General features: G+C 33.6%; 1 long non-coding RNA gene across 2 annotated transcripts in view; it reads right to left on the bottom strand.

The window, feature by feature from the left end:
- Positions 1 to 1,404: 1,404 nt before the first annotated feature.
- LOC104008468 (uncharacterized) overlaps positions 1,405 to 15,925 on the bottom strand; it is a 47,372-nt gene continuing 32,851 nt past the window's right edge. The window contains exons 3-7 of one of the 2 annotated variants that reach the window (XR_010147532.1): positions 12,956 to 13,179; positions 10,585 to 10,815; positions 7,557 to 7,702; positions 4,459 to 4,538; positions 1,405 to 3,094 (exon numbers count right to left, since the gene is read on the bottom strand). This is a non-coding gene — a long non-coding RNA (uncharacterized LOC104008468). Of the gene's footprint in view, positions 3,095 to 4,458; positions 4,539 to 7,517; positions 7,703 to 10,584; positions 10,816 to 12,955; positions 13,180 to 15,925 lie in introns of both variants that reach the window. The other variant, XR_010147531.1, reaches the window with a different exon arrangement.

Here is a 15,925-nt window from a genome sequence, read left to right as displayed (position 1 = left end):
GCAATATTGTCTTATGTCAAAAACCCATCACTCTGATGCACTTGTAGCTTTCTTTCAAAGGGGTATTTTTCATGAAGATTTAATGTTGGTTTAACACCAGTTTGTTTTTGTTTTTGTTTTTGTTTTTTTACCTTGAGTGCTTTAAAGTGGGAACTTGTTCTTATTCCCAAATCATCTATACATTCCATTTTGAAAGTCAAATTACTTTTAAAATTAATCGTAAGTTCTCTTCAGAGTTAAGAAAGAAGATTGAGGAGAGAGAATTAAAGGATTCTAGGAATTTTATTCATGTTTTAGACAATAACACACCACTAGAATACAGAGTGAAAATTATTAACATGCAAAAAAAACTATGATTAAAAACTATCAGAGAAGTGTTAAAGTTTGTAAAGGCAAATAAATAGAATATTACTAAAAAGGGAAAAATAAAGTCAATAACAATTATGAAAAATATTTCAAAAATAATAAAAAATAAAAAGAGAGGGAGACAATGATAAGAAATTACCTACTCTCATGTCAATTACTGGAGAACAGCTGACATCCTAATAAAAGTTCTATAAATGCTATATATCATTAAATCTTTCTTAATATAATATCAGATATCTAAGAATAATATGCACTTGTGCTTTTGTCTCTAAACTATAAAGTCATATATAACCACATTTTGAAATTACATTAACTATTTGTGGAAGAAAAATACATTTTTATTTTTAATTGCAAAATAAAATAGTTATTGTATAATAATCAGGTAATAAAACACTTATGGAGTAAAACACAAAAATTTCATTTTGTGTTCTATCTCTGGACTATTTTGCTTTCTATATATACCCTTCCAAATGTAAGCAATGCTATTAGTTTGCTATATTTATACTTCACTCCTCTTTCTGTGCCTTCCTATTCATATGATTTTTTACATATTTAGAATCATATTTTGCATATATGAAAAACTGAAATTATATGCATTTATTTATATAAATTAAATGACTTGTTGTTTACTTAGTATATCTGCAAAAGTTTTCCATTTTAGTGCATATAGATCAATCCAATTATCTCAATGAATTTTCTAATTGTCTTTATTATTAATATACTAGCATTTATGCTTTTTATTCATAAGGCTCATCTAATTATTTACCAAATTTGGCTTTATAAACTTTATGTGTATATGTATAATATTGTTAATATACATGTTGTTTTATAGAAACTCCAAATTCTTTATTTTTAATTGCCAATGTTTCAGAATTAATTGGGTGCCCTAATATGTACCATTGGCATTACATCGTGTTGCTTATTTTTTTGAGGCTTTCTCTGTTTCTCAGTTATAGAGTAAAATTATTAACATATGTTTGTATGTTCTACATATATTGAATAATATATATTGTAAATTACTACTGTATGCTGCTGAAATCCCCATATAAGTCTTTCTCCCAAGCCTACCACTACTCTATATTATCCTAATGCTATCAGTCTTCAGATATTACCACCACTTTTAGCTTCAACAGGATATTTATGTTCCTGAAATAACATCTACCTATAGGATCTTTTGTGAATTATTGTAGCAAAAAGTTTAAAGTTGATACTAATTTTCCAAAGAAAGCCAATAACAAAAGGATATAGATGAAGCCTAGGTAAGACCAACATGTGGTTGAAACAGGAAAACAATATTTTATCATACCTCTTATGTACTCATCAAACTACAGATTTTGGTAGCATAAATTGTTAAAATCATCTTTGAACTGTTGGATACTTCCATACTCACTGTTCTCTGTGTTCATCTAAGAAAAAGGCACTGATTACGAAAAGAAAATGACACTTACTTCAATCATGCAAGTCTAGAGAGGTTAGAATACATTCAGCAATGGCATTTATTGTTAGCAGAATCCAGTGTAAATCAGAGATAAAGCTGACATATTTCACAGGTTGCTCACAGTGGGACTATCAGGTGTCACAGTATGTGATGGATTAAATGGGAGGGGGGATTAAAGTTGTGCAAATTATTTTTGTGCAGGGATTCTAATGTCAGACACAGAAAATGATTAGGGGTGTCTGGTGAAGAATAATAATAAAGCTGACACTGATCTACGGATTGGTTATCACTTAGTTTCAGGGGCTGACGGGCTTTAACCTTTAAACCAGTCAGTCTTTAGTGAGAGAGAATGAAGCTGAATTGATAAACGCAGGAAAGTCTATTCTCTAGTGGGATTTTGACCAGGATTTAATTTCTATTAATTGGCACTTATAAATCTACATTTGCAACACAAAGATAATTAGTCTTCATTATGGGAGGCAGAAGATGGTAAGAGGAATAAATTTAGCATTTGAAATCCAGCTTAGCCTCACACTAAATGGGTGACATTTGGTAAGACATCTTACTGCACATACCTTGATTGTTTGCATCAGTAAAATAAGAATAATAATAAAACCACTGTCTATTTAAAAAGGTTTTATTTAGTCAAGCTCAAAATCAAAATTATAGAGTAAGCTAAAAAACTATTACTTAGGAATTATTCAGACATGGGCTTTCTGAAACTAGTACAAGAGGTAAAAACATCTCTGAAAGCAGATGCTGTATATTGTTAGTGTGCTGAAGGGTATCAAGCATGCTAACATGGATCTGAATAAATCTCTGTAACTTCCATTAGTGAGTTCTAAGTTAAGCATGTTCCTTAGTATACTTACACATCTTCAGAAGTGCAAGATATTACTGGAACTCACTGCTGGTGTTCATAATACATTAAGGTAAACACTTTTTATGTTGTGGTGGTGTTGTAGTTGTTTTATTCTTATGAAATAATGGAGTATTTAAATCCAGTTTTTAATAAAGAGAGCAATTAACTCTTTAAAACATTTACTTGATGACATTAGTATCCATCATTTATGTGAGTCCATCTGGGTATGTTCTCAGGATTTTTGTTTTAAAGTGATGACCTCACTTTCACCTGAATCTTACTGAAATGGAACTTTAATAAAGCTGTCAAAACCTGTGAATTGTTCCTAAACAAATTACATATAGCAAGCTATTCATGCGGGATTCTTTTTCTTTTCATGCCTCCGGCTGTTTTGTTGTCTCAGTTTTTACAGTAATTCTCCTGTTCACCTGTGTCAAAAATGTAGAGAAATTTATATTAATACATTTCTTAAGAGATGTAGGTTTCAGTCACTGATAATTTACAATCAGTTTTTTTATTTTAAAGAATAAAATGTCTCCTTAATAACAATTTTGAATTTAAAAAATCCCTGTTTTACCAAAATCTAGCTCTCTAAAATAAAGCTAATTTTAGTTTCATGCTACCTTTTAAAATGTCAACTGTACATGGACTATTTTACTAACAATATCATCTCATCTTCATTTTTACTTAACAATATCATATATATATATCACAATATATAAATAATTACATATATAATACATTGCAAAGATAAATTTGGAAAATAATTAAATGAATTTGTCCTATATCTAACTGTTTTTCAATTGATGAAAGATAGAATTCCAGTTTTTAAATGTGGAAAGGATGATTAAAATTAGAACATTCCTATTGTGCATTATAAAATGTACAGATTAGTCAACAATCATCAGTGGATGAAACCAACAACAGAAGGAACGAGGCTGTCACCATCTGATCTAAATCAATGCCCCTACATATTGGGGGTCTCCTGATGGAATGCATATGAAACGCATAGAAACAACTAAAGTAGTCTAGTCAAAATCAGAGTCTAGATATAATCAGTCTTTTTAAATAACTTTCATTCATAGGGAATATTAAGCATAGAAGAACAAGTTAACTAAATGCACAATGAAGCAAACATTGCCATATTCAAACGGCAAAACACTGACAATGAGATTCTGACCTATTTCTGCCATTCTCAGTGGCATAAAGAATGTGTTTGAAATTTAACAAGAGTTACAAAACATAACTTTATATTAAATGGATTTTGTTATTGCATCAAAAATCCGGTAAATTTTGTAAAAGTAATTCTTGCAATTTGGAAAACACTTTTATGTATTTATGTGAATAATGTAGTATTATTTGATACCCAAGAATTTGTATTAAATTTTCTGTGGATAATTACAGTTTATTATTTTTATAAAAATCCATATTTTTAGAGATGACAAAACAACAGATTGTAGGAGTAAGGTGGCATGATCAAGTAGAAATCCTTCCATGCTTTTATATTGACTGCCTTAAAAATGCAGGAAATCATGCAGAAGTTTTAAACCTTCAGGTCCGAAGGTGGCTTAGGTTACTTCTACCTCCTATTCATTGGTGAGGACACAGTTACATTGTCCTCAAACACTTTGAGAAGGAAGATTGAAAATGCAGTCTTTCTGGATGCCAAAGAAAACTAGTAAAATGGTAAACACATATCTACCACTGCCTTTTTCATTGTTTTTCTTAAGTAAAATATTTTTCTCAATTCAATAGAACATTACTATACATATTAAAATGTTAGCAAACTTACGTTAAGAGTTTATGACAGGTCCGGCACCCAGTTAAATCCCTTTACATGAATCAGCTCATTTAATTCCATTCCCAAAGCACCTATTTTAAGATGAGAATAATTAGCCTAAAAATGTCTTGCAGGTAGGAACTAAACTAGGTTGTGAAATCACACAGTCTGACTTCATGATGTCTCCCTAACAAGGTTGTTAGGATAATATATAAAAATATTGCAATATATTTCTTATTAAAAGAACTATATTTTTAAACCTAACCATCAAAACTAATGTTACATAATGTAATTAAAATTTTCAACAGAATTGCTGAATTTTGTTTTTATACTTAATGAAAATCAAGTATATTTTCCTTATAATAGCTATTGTTTAGAGGTAGTTTTGAAGAAAATTGCTCAAACCTCAAAGTTAGACAAACCTAGGTCTGAAATTGTGCTCTAATACCTATTATCAAGTGGCTTAATTTCTTCAATCTTTTCTTTTTAATCAAGAAATAGATATAATTTTAAAAACCTTATAGGGTTGATTTAACAAGTATAACATGAGCCAAGAAATTAAAAGACGCCAGGATAAATGATAAACATATTAGTTATAATAAGGCCAATTTACATTTGATTTCAGCTATTCAATTTTAAATGTGCATGGTCTTATCTGTTCCTTATGAAAATCTCTATGAAATAAGTAGAGCAAATATTACGACCTCCATAAGCTAGATAAGAAAACTAAGACTAGGGGCATAAATTACTTCTTTATGATTACACAGCTACAAAAGTCAGGCATGGCGGCCAATTTGTTTTAAGTTGTATTGTTGCAACTTTTATTTTCCACAATATATCAGTGTGCAGTTCTTTCTTGCACATCTCCTTAGGAGAAGTAAAATCTCTAGCTTTTCCTAGTACCTGAAATAGTATATGAAGAAGTTGAATGAACTGAAAAGTTCTGTAGAGTCTTTTATTAGCAACAAAAGCAGTACTTGAAAGAACATAGTCAATAGCTATTTAAGCTACATAATAAAAGGAGAAACTGAAAACATAATTGCGGATCCTCCACCAGAGCCTTTCAGAGTTAATACATGTCAAACCGCAAAGAACATTACAAACTGAAATCAATCAGTATTCAGAGAAATTCAGGCCAGTATTTGAATTCAGATATCAAATGCATCTGACAATATCTGTAAGCTATTCCTGGGACAGATTTAATTATTTGAATGAAACTAATGAAAATAAAAACTTTTATCAGAGTCTGTATATATAAATTATTGTTTTTCTGAAAACTACCAGGCTAATTACATTTGCTTCTAATAAATAATAATATTTATACCTTTTTTTTTTTGAGACGGAGTCTCGCTCTGTCGCCCAGGCTGGAGTGCAGTGGCGCGAACTCGGCTCACTGCAAGCTCCTCCTCCCAGGTTCACTCCATTCTCCTGCCTCAGCCTCCCAAGTAGCTGGGACGACAGGCGCCCGCCACCACGCCCAGCTAATTACTTTGAATTTTTATTAGAGACAGGGTTTCATCGTGTTAGCCAGGATGATCTCCTGACCTCGTGATCCACCCGCCTCAGCCTCCCAAAGTGCTGGGATTGCAGGTGTGAGCCACTGCACCCGGCCAATATTTATACTTTTATTGAGGGTGTCCTATATGAAAAATACTTTTCAGTTGATAATTTAATTTTCAAATTACCCTATACGGACTACTTTTTGCATTTCACAGATGAACTAATTTATAGAATAGTCAAGTGACTTCAAGGCGCATAGCTAGTAAGTAATAAATGCAAGACTTAAGCCACTCCTGAAGTTAAAGACCTAAGTCTCCATCACCAAACTATATGTCCCTGTTTATAAAGGTGATCTCTGTGGAGCATAGGAGTAGGTTAAGGAATGATGTTATTAAAAATAGTAAGAAAAAAAATTATACATTTATGACTAGGTATAAAAATTACATAGTTATTTTGGGCAAGGCAACTTAAATGGATCTGAGTGTCTTACGAGTTTGGGATGGTACTAGACAGATGTATTCACAATTGCTAAATTCCAACAGTAGAAAGTTACAAGTTTTTTTGTTTTTTGTTTTCAGTATGGCAAAACACAGTTTGGAACTTCTCCAAGGTAACATATTATGAGTTTAACAACATTATACTCAGAATTATGATAAATATTTAGAGTAATTAGGAAATATGTCCACATGTTTTAAGCCGCTCTCTAAATTTCTACTCTTTTGAGAATTGTAAAATCTGATTTTAGGTGACCTTTTTGAACTGATGGCATTACAAACTGTGCTGCTGATATGAATTTGGGAATTTCATTCTTTATCTGGAGAATTCACCTTTAAGCCAGATACCTTGACTAGCCTCTATCATTTTATAATTTATAGTTGGTTTTGTTTTGCCTTTAATGCTCCACAGAAAAGTTCACTACTTGTTGTAAATATCAACCCAGTTGCTCAGCCTGCCATTTCACAGGTCGTTATGAATCTGACTTTACAAAATAGAATAATACCTGTCAATCTCGTTTTTTTCCCTGTTGGTAAATAATTTATTTGTTCTTATCAATCCATCCACTCGGAATGCTCTTGTTTTGCCCCCCATTTTTTCCACAAATACCTTATGATTCAGTTCTACTGTACTTTATACTTCTCAGACTTAAAAACTGATTGTGAAACCTCTGAAGTTTTATGTATAAACTTTTTTTTTGTATGAGTGAATTCTTCAGTTATTTCATATGGTTTTAACATGTCTTTAAAACTTAAGTGGGAGCAAGAACTATGTCTAAACACTCACTGGAATTACTAATTCCAGATCTTTTCATGTCGATTAACACAATTTAGACACTTATTGCAAGAAAGGTTTGCATGATTGTGTGAGAAAGCTAGGGAAATGAATCCATCTTTTATCTTTATTTTAAAAGTTCTAAGTAAAAATTAACTCAAATGTTTATAAAGTACTAATGATAGCAAATGATCTTGACATAACAACATAAAATCTAAACAAGCTACTTAAAAGTAATCAGTAGGCTAAGATCCTAAAACATAGATTTCAATTCTAAGTAATAAAATAAAATATTTTAATACCTTCTCTATTGCAAATTCTAAAATGGAGTTGGAGTATACCTAATTCTAATTGTCCTGATTTTCATAATATTTTGCAAGAAAGACACTGCTGACTTTCAATTGTTTTATGTCTTTTTTCAGAGAAAGTGTTTCCATTCATGATGATGCTCACTCTACTTCGATGTTCCCAATGTCCAAAACAGTGCCTGATACAAAAGAGACAATAAATCAGTAGTTCTCAGCCTTTTTTGATACCTAAAAGAATCATCTGGATTACTGGTTAAGAAAGAGATTCCCAGAAAGTCAGTGGTTTTTGTGAGGCACTTGTATTTGCATTGTGAAACAGGTGGTATGGGTAACTCTGATGCTCATGGTCCATGGACCATACTTTCGGAAATGGTTTAATAAATTAGCAAATGCCTGGTTGTAATAGAGTTTATCAAATGGCCAATGAAAGCTCAGGAAATAATTCCTATGTTTTGCGGAAGACATAAAAGTTTCAAATAAGACAACTTGAGGACAAAATGCAATGATTATTTAAAGGAAAAAGGAGAAAGCACTGAGAGAAAATTGGAAGAATGCCGTTGAGCAGAAGTATATTGATGGCATTATATCATCATTATTTATTCTACTACAGTAATTGTCAGCATTTTCTTTTACAGTATTTTTTCCTGTTAGAAGGAAGTTCTCAGCATTAGTCACAGCCAAAGAGCAATGGGTGTTGTCCTGGGGAGTAAGGTGCCTGAGAGCATTAGTGTCAGTTAAGAATGATAGCCCCGCAGTTCCTGAAAAAGGTCAAAGAGAGAAAGGTGACACTGACTCAGGTTGAGAATAGGAGGATGTATTCTGTCATGCTCCAAGCAGCCTTGTCCCTGAGGAGACAGGTAATGAGAGAGCATCATTCACAGTGTGTTACCAAGCCCCCAGTGGGGATTAGTTTCTTCTATGAGAAACACCTGAGAAGATTAAAGATATTGAAGCATTTCCTACTGAAGAGTATTTAAGACGTTTTCTTAAATATAAATTATGTCCAAATTTTTGTCTTTTCCTCTCAGAAAAAAACAATTCTGAGGTTGCTGTCTCTATTCTTTTAACATATCTTCCTGTTATTTTTTCTGTATTCTCATGTTTTACTGGCAAGCCATGATTTTTTAAGACTTGAGGTAGCCTCTTCCAACATGAAATGGCAGAATTCTAGCAAGGCCTTTCTAATATTTTTAAACAGTCAAAAAATTGTGAGATGACTCCAGTTTTTGCTAGAATATGAAAATGGCCCCAAGCAATGTTGGAAAATTTGTGATGTTTGCTTTAAACATTCCTTTTTTGTGTGTGTGACCTTGGTAGAAAACCTCTGAATGCCTGCTGAGTCAACTAGAGCCCAATATCTCCTGATATTTCCAAAACATTTTCTATCCCCTATTTGGTTCAGTTAAATTAGATAAGCATTAATTTAACATTGACTGCAAGCCAGGAATTAGCTGCAAAATCGGTACTCGAAGAAACAAAGCTATACAAAACAAATGAGACAGAGACTCTGGCTTCAAGAAATGCAGTTCAGAGAGTGATACACGTATCCAAATATATAATAAATGACATCTTAAATCCTGTAATAGCAGAAAAATGGTAGGAAAACTAAGCCCAAATTGACCTAAGAAAAGGGAAATTTATTAATTACAGAAAAGTTGAAGAGTGAGTTTAGTTTTAGGCATGTTGTGTAAGAAGGTCATGTGATATACTAGGGCATATAATTCTCTTTGTAATGTGGTTTGAGGTTACCTATGTTGCCTCTGATTTTAAAATGGATTGGCTTCTGGTATTTCTAGAGCTATTTCCTTTCAGCTTCAAATCTTCAATAAAATGAAAATATTTTAATCCCAGAATAATTAGAGTCTTCAGATTCATGTTGTTTAGAATTATTTAGTCAGGTACCCAGATTTGAATTAATCACTGGGGATATGTTACATTGATTAACTTTGGTGTGGATAATTTGTTCCAATCATTGAGCTGGGGTAGGTCCACAGATAGATCTTGTAGAGTGAAAAGATGTTGCCGTATATCCCCAGGCCAAAAGTATAAATGTTAGCATTTAAAAAGGGGAATGCATTCTAAAGAGATCATAGGACAAGTTCCTAACTCCGCCTCTGACAGGGAAAGACAGAGATAATTTTTGAAATCTTTTGAGGTGCATAAAACAAAAGAAAGGATTTACTATTCTGCAACAAAAAAACTACTCCCACATCTTAATAGCATAAAAAGATGTTTATTTCTTGCTTATACAACATCTGCTATGGGTCTGGTAAATTTTCCAGAGCAGTAGTATATCATGTGGTTGTTCAGATTCCAGGCTGTATTGATCTTGTTGAACCTCCATTTTAACATACACATTCTCAAGAAAGTTGGATGTATGGGGTTGTCAATTAAAAATGCCATTTCATCGCTACTCAATTATGTCATTTCTGTTCATAATGCATTGAATAGAACTAAACATGTTACACAGAGATGTATAACCCCCTCTTGGCACTTAAATGTCCAGAATTAAACCATGACCCACTGACCAGAACTAGTTGCATGGCCCCATCCCACTATATTAGAATGTAGCAACATCAAATCTTCCTCTGTGCCCAGAAGAAAAGAAAACTAAACATGAGTGATTATTTTAAACCTCTACAAATTCTAGAACTGTCCAGGTGAGGGAATAGGAAGAGCAGGGCCAAGAAGGTGTAAAATAGTATACTGAGTTCTTGGAGCAACATGGAGTCTAGCGTTTTTGAAATGTCAAACACAGAGTGGAAATACGGAAGAGTCTAGAGAGTTGCATATGAACCACGTTACACAGCAATTTACAAAGCAGATGGTGATTTCATCATGAAGTCTATCTTGATTTACTCTAAATTTATTCAGAACATTAACTTTTAGAACTTTTTAAAACATATTCTACTTGTCTGTCCAAAATATTGCCCAATAAAATTAAAAGTTATCTAGGGGTATACGCACACCTTGCTCTTGGGAATTCCTCTACTGCCAGCAAGAAGAAATTTTAATTATGGCTAAACTGGATAACTTTGATATGCTACCATATGATTTATACCTTGTGGAAACACTCAGACATCATGTAGTAGTCACAGCTGAATGACTTTGGAGAGTATTGGCAGCCTGGATCTGGAGTCCTTATCAGTCTCTACCATAGGCTTTATCGTGGCATTGGGTTTATTATTTCATTGGCTGAGGAACTTAATTCCCAGTGCTGTCAGTCAAATACATAAAACAGGATCACAATTCATTGTAACATATTTAAAAAGTGAGACTTCAGAGATAAGTGCTGAAAATGAAAGGACATATTTGATTATATTTTGAACTTGCTTAAAGTTTTGTTGATAAATTGAAATGTAAACAGTACAAACAAACTTTTCGAAGGTTCATTAATCCTAGAAAGAAGAATCAGAATGTTTAGCTTTCTAGAAAAATGAAAGAGGCTAACAGGAAAAATAGCTATAGGAGAGAAGTAGAGAAGTTTTATATAAAAATTTTGCTAAAAGTAAAAAGACTTCCATAAAGACTCTCTGATTTATGACCATGTCAAGACATTGACCATTAAATATGTACAAATAATTTACTTCTTTATATCTGAGTTTTTACATTTACACATTGAAGTATAGGAATAGACCATATCTAATGTAAGGATTTATAAAGGCATATATCTTGTTTTCTAAGTTTAACAATTATCGAGCACTAACATTAATTTAATTTGATTTGGTTTGGAGATTACCTAGATAACATCTCTGGCTGTGGTTTTGTTTAGAAGAAATGTTTATCAAACCTCTAAATGGCCCTTCCTTGCTGACTGAGTAATGGTCAGTATTTGGATATCTTTAGAAGGGGTGTTTGTATAACTTGAAAACACTAGAACTGCACTGGACCTGGTTCCTTCGTGGAATCATTTAAAAAATACACATTGCAGTAAACAAAAATAATAATAAGGCACTTATTATTTAGATCTTTAAGAGCCTTTAAAGAGGTTCAAGTAATGAGGTTCAAGACAAGTGCTGCCAAAATACGCCACCTTGGCATCTGAGAAAATAGCAGAAGCAGGAAGATCTCTCTGAGACCCCTTCTTCCCTGAAGTGTGTCTTAAGTCCTAGCTGACCTTCCCCTGGAAGTTGCTCATAAAACTCATTCCAGAGCATTCCTCCCTATGCCCAGAGGAAAGGAGTGTCCTCATCTGTGAAGACACAGAGACATCAATAAGAATCTGACCAAAAGACCTTGCTAAATTCCCACCCATTTATTATCATTAGATCCTACCCTTTTGTCTTCCAATCATGAATGTCCATAAAAATACCCATTTTTCTATGTTTCTTTGGGTCTTCCTTTCTGAAGGATCCCGTATTATGTAAAATATATATTAAAACAATTTGTGTGTTGTTTTCTTATTAATTTGTCGTTTGACATAGAGGTTGCAGCCATAAACTTCGTGATGGATGAGGAAAAAGATATTACCTTTCTCCTCTACAATAGTAAACCAGAGCAACAATTCTAACTTATTTATTTATTTATTTATTTATTTATTTATTTAGAGACAGAGTCTCGCTCTGTCACCCTGGCTGGAGTGCAGTGGCACGATCTTGGCACACTGCAACCTCCACCTCCCAGGCTCAAGTGATTCTCCTGCCTCAGCCTCCCGAGTAGTTGGGATTACAGATGTCTGCCACTACACCTGTCTAATTTTCGTTAAAAACAGAGACACTGACCTCAAATGATCCTCCCTCCTCGGCCTCCCAAAGTGTTGGTATTACAGGCATAAGTCACTGCACCCAGACTCAATTCTTAAAATCTTATTTCTCAATCCCTGGTCTGTCATAGTCCATGGTTGCTCCAGAGATTCTCTCACAACAAAATGCATCTAGTGTAACCTGCCTGACTTTCCTCTTTCTTTATCCCCCTATGACGTGCTGCAGCTGTGCTATGTCCCTAATAGGATTGTCTACAAGTATTCCCACCCCTGCCTAAGGATACTGCCTGGCTTCTCCAGGATGACCCTCTACTTCCTGGTCTTCCTGTGTTCCTCGTGGACAGTTGTGCACACAACCTCGTGAGAAGGAATTTTTTCTACTCATCTGACTCATGGGTTTCTATACTGCATGGCAAATCCTCTCCTGTTTATTTCTTTGTACTACTGGGATAAGGCTAATTTCCTTTAAGCATTTCTTGGAGTATTGTCAAGCTCAGGTTTGCTGTATCTATCAGATAACGCTCTTGTAAACTTGGGAAAGGGAGAAAGGAGACATGTCAGTGAGAGTTTAATCCCTTCTCACTTGACAGCCAGTGAATAAAGCAACTGAAAAAACAAAACAAGATGGTATCCTAGAACAGTCATTTTTTAATTAGTGATCACTTCCATGAGATTATCTTACATTCCCCAATTTCTGGGAAGTTCAGGTAGATTATCGAATTTGCCCTACCTTTGCTATTTCTTTAATGTGTCAGAAAATGGTCAGTTGAGAATTCACAGTACTCTTATTACTTCCCCTGTGTACATACTTGAAGCAGATTATACATCTGAATATTGGATAAAATTCCATCTGCAAAATTGGAGAACCATTTATACTTCCAACTGGGACCTCACTTTGGAAATGTAACTTCAAAAGCATTTGAGATATACTCCTCTTCTATCTTCCTCTGAAACCTGGCCCAATGATGTAGATGTGAAATTAATCATTCATAATCTTCATTGCCTGATATTCTGTCTTTATTCAGATAAGTTCACAAATAACTGTAATTCACATTTCCCTCCAACGTTATCCTTCTCTTTAAAAAAATACATGATTGTATAGCAAATCTTGCTACAGAAGTTCTGCGTGGACTTAACCTGTTTCTCATTCATCAAGCTTTCCTCTTTCTCACCCTCTAAAAATATTGCCATAAAATTTTCTTGATCTGAACTGGACAGAAAAACGACTTTTCTTTTCTTTTCCTGAACAACTACAAAGTAAAAACATAAATGGGAGACAAGGAAAAAAGTCCTCATAAAAATGGAAATTATATTAGTCCGTTCTCACACTGATATAAGGACATACCTGAGACTGGGTAGCTTATAAAGAAAAGAGGTTTAATTGACTCACAGCTCCACATGGGTGGAGGGGCCTCAGGAAACTTATAATCATGGCAGAAGGCATCTCTTCACAGGGTGGCAGGAGAGAGAGAATGAGTGTCGAGCAAAGGGGGAGAAGCCCCTTATAAAACCATCAGATCTCATGAGAACTCACTGTCACAAGAACAGCATGGGGGTAACCACTCCCATGATTCAATTACCTCCCACTGGGTCCCTCCCATGATGTGTGGGAATTATAGGAACTACAATTCAAGCAGAGATTTGGGTGAGGACACAGCCAAACTATATCAGAAATCATTATATCATTATGACTTTGAGTCCATGGATGATTTTTATAGGTGTCTCTTTAGATACCATGCTATAAATTTTTAATGATGAATGATGCTAGTAGCAAAATTTAACATAATTCAAAATCTTATTTTCCTCAACTTGGGCATGTTATTTTCTTCAAATACCTCTAGGACCTACCCTAAGATAACTTCCTGAACCATTATTGTGAAGGGATTAGTATATGCCAAAACATTGCTCCCTTCAGCCCTCAGAAAGAGCTGGGAAACTCTGAGGTAGCTCTTAGCTATAGGCAGCCTTGTTGCCTCAGGCTGAAGCCACTTTGCCCATATACTCTAATGGACTGTATAAAAATTATTATTTCCTATTTGACCCATGGTATAAGAAAAAATGCGATGTACTGATTCACATTTCCAAAATTCTGTAATCACAATTTCTATTGTAATATCCAGTTTTCTAGTGGAGTTAGTCTTTGCAAAAGGGTAGAGTGGATTTGAACTAATCTGAGTAAATTTGTTATTTTTTTCCTCATGCCATCCAAAAAGAACATGACTTGTTAAGAAACTGTGTGTTTGCGTGAAAGAGTTCATCACTTTACAACTTCTCATGATCATTTAATTTTTTTCTTAAAAAATAAAAAAACTAAAAAATTCCTTAATTAAATTAACTTGCTTAATTTTTATTTTTCACATTTACCATCTAGTTGCAAAATATACATTTTAAACAGTATTCCAATTTTTACCTAGAAATTGCCTCTTCAATAATTTTTGAGTTTGAGATTTTACTTCAAGAATGATGACTCATATAAAATTGGTTATTTATATTCTAATTGCAGTAATATACCAGCCTTGTTAGAATGAGTCGGCAAGGTACTAGAACTTAGGCATTCAATTTTTAACAGACAATAAAATATAAATTAAATAAATGACAAGCCAAATTCCTGCTCCGGTCTTGGCTCAGTCCTTTTGTGTAGTCCCAGAGCAAGACACAGAGTCCAAAACCAAAAGTAATTTAAAAGTAGTTAGTGATTTCCAATGTAGGCTGAGGCTCAAACATCACTAAATTTAACCAATTTCCAACTCAGAGAAGTATTTCTCTTTTTTTCAGAATCTTCTTTGCTCCCTTCTGGGATTCCTAAAATTCATAATTACTCACAAGATTTCTTCCAATCTCACACATTAAAAAAACCCTAAAAATAAAAACAAATAAACAAACAAAATTAAAATTCTCTGTGTTCTCTACTTAAATGACTTTTCCTTTTTAACTTTTCCTTTTCTCAATGTTAATACTTCCTCCTGCCATACATGGCAATAGATTTTCTGCTGCTACAATTGGCCATGACCTGTTGTTTTGGATATTTGAAGGGTCTAGGAGGTCTATGCTTCTTCATATTCACTTATCTTAATTTATGAAAAAGAAAGAGAGGAAGGGAGGGATGGAGGAAGGAAGGAAAGAAAAGGAAGGAAGGAAGGAAGGAAGGAAGGAAGGAAGGAAGGAAGGAAGGAAGGAAGGAAGGAAAAGACAAGACAGGGAGAGAGGAAAGTTGAGAAGGAGAGAAGGTGGGATGGAGGGAGGGAGAGAGAGAAAGACAAGAGAGAAGGAGAGAAAGAAAAAACATTCACATAGTCCATTTGGAAGTCCTGCACTTTCGCTCAGTATACTTTTTTGAAACAAAATTCCTTCTTAGACTTTGTGGTCAATCCAATTATTCACCTAGTTACAGTTTATATACTAAGAAAAATAGGGATCCAAGAATGTATGCCATTATTAGCAAATTGGAAATTGGAGTCTAAGTAAAAGAAAAAGGTAAAAGAGTGAGATAAGGAATGGGTGTATATTATATGCATTACACTTTGAAACTTCAGAAAACCATCATGAAATTCAAAAGAAACTACCTAATATTGGAAATTGATAAAGCTGATTAGAAAATCACTACTTAAGAATTACTCCATAACTCTATAACAGATGATATATTTTATCTCATTCCTATTAACAGTTTCACAGAATAGATGATAAGTCTGGATTTTACAGT

Source organism: Pan troglodytes, chromosome 9 (genome assembly GCF_028858775.2).
Source record: "Pan troglodytes isolate AG18354 chromosome 9, NHGRI_mPanTro3-v2.0_pri, whole genome shotgun sequence".
Classification (NCBI taxonomy): domain Eukaryota; kingdom Metazoa; phylum Chordata; class Mammalia; order Primates; family Hominidae; genus Pan; species Pan troglodytes.
This window is presented reverse-complemented; position numbering and strand designations above follow the sequence as displayed.